This window comes from Typopeltis vanoorti, chromosome 5, assembly GCF_054136105.1.
Source record: "Typopeltis vanoorti isolate ZY-2024b chromosome 5, IOZ_Tvanoo_1.0, whole genome shotgun sequence".
Lineage (NCBI taxonomy): Eukaryota > Metazoa > Arthropoda > Arachnida > Uropygi > Thelyphonidae > Typopeltis > Typopeltis vanoorti.
Genome location: NC_143553.1, coordinates 123,033,579 through 123,039,452, shown reverse-complemented (window position 1 = coordinate 123,039,452; position 5,874 = coordinate 123,033,579). Strand labels below are relative to the sequence as shown.

At 41.8% G+C, this 5,874-nt stretch overlaps 1 non-coding gene across 1 annotated transcript; it reads right to left on the bottom strand.

The window, feature by feature from the left end:
* Positions 1 to 5,177: 5,177 nt before the first annotated feature.
* LOC150106773 (U2 spliceosomal RNA) lies at positions 5,178 to 5,367 on the bottom strand. The gene has a single exon (XR_016548398.1). It is a non-coding gene; the product is annotated as a U2 spliceosomal RNA (small nuclear RNA).
* Positions 5,368 to 5,874: the final 507 nt, after the last annotated feature.

Sequence of the window (5,874 nt, the reverse complement as noted above, 5' to 3'; positions counted from 1 at the left end):
AAAAATCTTATTGTTTTCAAGCCCCGTCAGTCCTCCAGTTAGGTAGTAAAATAAATCTGTTCACATATAAAAACAAAATACTGTAATCAAAATGTTTTGTGATTAAAGTATTTCGTACATCTAGGGAACGAGGACTATGTGGTTCTTTTCGTGGTCGAGTTTCCAAACTAAAGTTATTGACATTTTTCGCTCGAAACAACACAAGAAGAATGGATTTTATTTTTTGAAGTAATTTTGAATTATACTAAACTGTATAATTTTTTCGATAATAAACAATATTTTTTTCATGTTTAATTTGTGTTTAATTTTTACCATAATTTTGATATTTTATCCAAACACGTATAAACTGTATTTACCATGTGTGTGTGTGTGTATTTCGAAAGTTGCAGCACCTCCAACGATTTCAAACCACGAGCCGCGACTACTAATAAATGAATATCTAATCCAGTTTATTCCAGCTCCATATTATACAAAATAAAATACTCCATATTAGTCCACTAATCTGATTGACTTGCACAGTATTCCGAAAGCTTCCCAATGCAGGTGAGACAGTAAATCTAGAGACTGCAATGAATATATTTTCTATGCAAAGTGTCTATTCATCGCACCTACGGAACGAAATTTTTGTTTATCATTGCCTGGTTTAATGATCCATGAGTGCCTTGAGTGCAAAATTAAAATCACAGCCCCCAGTAAGTCTATTTAGATTTGTTTTATCTTGCGGTGCGCGAGTGTTACGAAATGTTTTCCTGGCTCTGTTTTTCTCCCTGATCAAGTTCATAATGTCTTCAGGCAGACGACCAGGTTTGTGGACAGATTCGTTGTGGCTACCGTTATAGCGGAGTTAATTAGTTGGGAGAGGCTTGTAACTGCAGATTCCATGCCGTCTTTTGAGGAACAGGGCTAATACTATCCCTGAGCACTTCCGACAGTCTATCCCACGATATATGGGAGTGAAGGAGAGGAGACGGGTATTCTTGTCTTCCTATCTGAAGTAGTATTGGGTTGTGGTCAGATGATAACTCATTTAATGATCTTGGGCTGTGTTGAAGATTAATGTCCCTCAGGATAGCTATATCCAGGATGTCCGCAGTTCCAAACGTACTAAGATGCGTTAGTTCGATGGGGGCCTGCCACAACAGCATTGTGTGATCCTATGAAGTTGGAAAGGATGCAACCGTTCTTGTTGGTGGATCTGCAATTCCATGCAGGGTGCTTGGAATTCAGATCCACGGCTATAATGGTGGGTTCTCTGACGTATAAGATGGCATTTAGGTCAGAGTGTAATAGAGTTTTTAGGGGTGGGTTGTACGCAGAGTAGGTTTTCAGTCCGCCATCCGAGCTGGTGAACACCTCCACGCCCGTGATCTCAAGATTAGTGGTTAGAGGGTTGTTCACAGAATTGTGCTTGGTGTAGTTTTTAATGAAGATGGCAGTGCCATCTCCTCTGTAGACCAATTTATCATTTCTGTATAGGCTGTAACCCATTATTTTACGGTTATCTAAGGGTGTTAGATGAGATTCGCTGATTAATATAACATCTGGTTGATATCTGTTAGTGAATTCTTGCAGCTCCAGAATTTTGTTTCTTAGACCATTTGCATTCCATGCAATGATCTGCAAAGAGGCTGGAATAAGATTGTTTCTACTCATCAATTAGTACTGTGATGATGGCCTGTGTTTCACGGAGAAATCTTATGGTGGAGTTTGCTGAAGGGTTTGACAAGCTGACGCCTTGTAGTATGTTGGCTAGAGAGGCTGTAATAACATCTGTTAGATTTGTAGGTGCTGATTGGTTTGTAAAGGCCACATCAGCATAACTTCTTGTTTGCTTTTGGTTCACTCTATCTTTGAAGGTCTGTGGATGCCGAGCCTCCGGCTGTGGTGCAGGGGCCTCTGATGTTTTTTTACTAGAGGAAGAGGACTGTTTGGCTGTTTCCGTCTATTTTTATATATGTTATGGATCTCTACGAGGACTAACGGCATGGGAGATTTGTTGGATCTGTACATTCTGCTGACCTTAACAGGAGGTAGATCCTGCAAATTAAGATCAGCAACTTATCAATGTCTTCCCAGACGCTACTTTTAAATTTTTCTCCGAGCTGAGAGAAAATGTATGATACGTTATACCTCTATTATCCATTTCTTTTGTTAGTCGCCTATAGTCTATCATCGTTGTAGGATATATCTTTATTCCTTCGTCCACATTTTTGGCCTTTACATAGCCATTGTGTAGGTTGGACATTGTCGATCTTAAAGCTTCCCATCTCTGCTTCTCTCGTAATATAATCGGAGGCACCTTTTCTCCGGGAGAAGCAGTGAAGTCCGAAACCTGATCATGTTGTTCGTTATGTTGTCTTTGAGTGGTTCATCTGTTGTTCTTCGCTTTTTGCGTGCGCGGAATTGAAAATCAGAAATAGTGGGGTTTGCCGATTCTGACTGATCTTCCGTAATCTCCGCGTCAAATCTGTGACACTTACCGGGGGGAGCGTATCATAAAGTTTCACCTTTCCTGGCCAATGTTTTTGTTGAGCAGCTCGCTCAGTCTGATAAATTCCCGATATACTTCTTCAAACGTTATCTCGTTTGGCTGCTGTTCCATATCTGTTAATATGGACTTTAAAGAAAAAACAAACGCTTACCGTGCAGTTGTAGTCTTACCAGCACTGCTGCAGGACTCTGAAGTGTTTTGGTGAGAGCACTAATTCAAAAATTGCATGATCTTCAAGACACAATAAACGCAAACGACCGATGTTTAAGTAAAGGCGAACTCTAAAAATTCGGACGATCTCTAGACCACTCCATAGTGACCGAAAGACCTTCCATATCTCAGCGTTTATTCCACTCAGTGACGGGCTCCCCCATCACCGAGCAGAACCGCTCATATTCCGAAAAAAAGCATTCACCGACAAAGCCCCTCACCGGGCCGTGCAGGAAAACACTTTCTCCGGAGACTCAAATTGCTCCCTTAAGGCAAAACCTTAAGAAAGCGAACTCAAACTCTCGATTCGCTGCGTCTCAAGGGGTAACAGCAACAGCCGAGCCTCAGTTAGAACTTCATTGGCCAGAGCATTGACATCCGTAACCCTCCAAGAGTATATTAATCACCGCATCTCACGGTCTATTTCCTCAGTCCCCCACCAAACTCAATAAACTCCAATCTAATCTAATCGTTTTTTTACTTGAATCCTTATTAGGACTGGCTTAAAGGGGCGAAGCAAGAATGCTTTTCATCTTCCCCGTTATCTGTAGAGGACAGTGTAGGGATAAGGTGTTATTGAGCTATTAAAGCTCTGATCATGGCAGGAGGGTAACAGCAATATCCGAGCCTCAGTTAGAACTTCAATGGCTACAGCATTGCCATCCATTACTCTCCAAGGGTCTATATATATATTTTGTGAGTTCAACAAACTTCATCATTGGCCTGTAGAGTAAGATAGGCTGAGAGTCAGCAGATAGTAGGAGAGGAAATAAAGATAGAGTGCATAGTGGTAGGGTAGGGTAGGTAAAAGAAGCCTCAGTTGACCTGTTTTGGCTGTTTTTCCCCCAGGGGCGCTTCTAAAACAGTCGTTTATTTTTCACTTTAAAAAAAACGGAAAAATCCTAAAAAGGAAACATGTAACAAAACAAAGAGAGAGGAATGGAAAGATAAACTTAGAGGTGGAGGAAGGATCTGGCCCCGAGTGATGCAGCTCACAAGGAACTGCACCGCCTCGCTGTAAGCCTTCGCTGCTCGGGTTCTCAGGTCCTCCCCCACCTGTGGGAACTAAAAACCAGTGAAGCTGAGTACAGAAATCCACAAGGTGGTTACTGTTCCTTTCTTTTGTTGTGGACTGTTATGATTCTTTTTGCCACCTCACTTCCCTTGGCCATGTCTAGTTTGCAGAGCGCTATGTAGAACGCCGAAGCTGCCTCCTCGTCTATATCCAGGGCTACCTCTACTTGCTCAGGGGTGATTTTGCTGATGTCATCAACGAAGAGGTCACCCCATTTTGCACTGACGATGTCGGGTCCATATTTCCCTGTGAGGAGGAGTTCAGGTTCTCCTACTTTATCTATTGCCTCTTTAAACTTTTCTGCTACCCCGGGCATACCTCTAAGGAGATGTTTTAGAGTCTCCCCTGCTTTTGCATGAAGGACTTCTGGGTGTTCGGTTTCAGATACTTTTGCTGTTTTGAGATTTGTCAGCTCTTTTTCCTGCGGACTTAATGGCCGTTTGGAAGTTTTGGTGTTCGTCTCCATCTCTACTTCAGCTTCTTCTACTGTATCTGAATTGGCGATGTCTATATTGGCAGTGGTAGCTCCGCTTTCGTCCGTGGGAGTTACCATGATGGTTTCTGCATTGTCAGTCTCTTCTGTTGGGATCCTATTGCTGGTCTCTGCAATTCTGGTAGGTTTCCCTCCCTTACGGGACCTTTTCGTTGTCTTAGACATGGCGGCATGATCAGGAGTGGGCTCAAGAGACGGAAACTCTTCCTGTGTTGTAACCTTTTCATTACTTGGTTTTGTTGCTGATGTGATTGCACCACCCATCCTCTCTGCGAGGGTTCTGGATGGGCAGGTGTCGACTCTGTGGTCAGTGACCCCACATTTCAAACAAGCTGCCTCACATTTTTCTTGGTTGTGGCCAATTTTTAGGCAGTTCTTGAATTTTATGCGAGGGCAGTCTGTCCCAAGATGATTGAAGGCACCACATCTAAAGCATTGCTTTTTGACGCCTGGGTAATTTACCATTACCCGGGCAGATCCTATGAGGACAAAGTTAGGAACTTCGGTCCTCATTTCAAGAGAGATGGTTACTTCCCCTGACTTCCACTCAGGATTGTCGGGGTCATTGTGAACCTGGATTTCCCGTACAACTCCCCACTTAGAGAATACGCTATGAATTATATCGTTGTTCTCTGCATATTCTAGGGGAAATCGTGGTGTCTTAAGGGTTCTCAGGATGCTCCCAACCATGAAGGGAGATACTTTTACTTTACCACAGTCAAACCCTTGGAGAAGCTTTTCTCTGGTCTCCATATTTTTGGTCACTACCTGGTATCTTCCTCCCCCATAAGGGGTAAATCCAAAAATGTTCTCTGCGCCGACGCAGTCTATGATGGCTTTCGCCATCGCCCTTGCCGGTATTGTGGCGTCAACCTCAATTCCGAGGGTACGCACAAGCGGCAGAATGGAGGGCATGATCAGATGGGGGGAGCCTAACTATTCCCACCACCAAGTGTTTGATATTTCCCCAGTTCGGGGTTTACGAAGTTCTGTAAATTTCCGGTTAAATATCATGAAACCCGATGGGACTCGTACCGATATTAACGGTTAAGAACAGACACTACACACTTGATCTAAGCCAAAAGGCCGAGAAGCGATTATCATGTCATGCTCTTATCATGTCATGAGAGAATTTGGTTTACATTTTTTAAACATCAATTACAAAAGATGGTTAGGCACAATAATGTTCTATTCTTGTGAATCAGCATGCCGGCTGTTTAAAATTATAAAAGAATTAATTAAGGGAGTGATATCAGTGTATTATGTCTGTTATTTGCTGATATTATCGTTTCTGCCTTGTGTGTCTATTAGACGGATAATAATAATAATAAAAACAATAATAATAATAATATTTTTAACACGTTATTATTTCTCAGATAAATTACATACATGCAGCAATAAAAATTAAAATTTTTTTTCATTAAAATTATGATTACATATTGCGATTACATATTTAAATTACATGTGATACATTACGTACATTTGATTACATATGATACATACGTTGACTACATTTTTTTTGTTAAATTCGATCCTCTCATCATCATCATCATCATCATCATCATCAAATTCCTGCCATGTACCCTCAAGGGGTGTACAGGATAT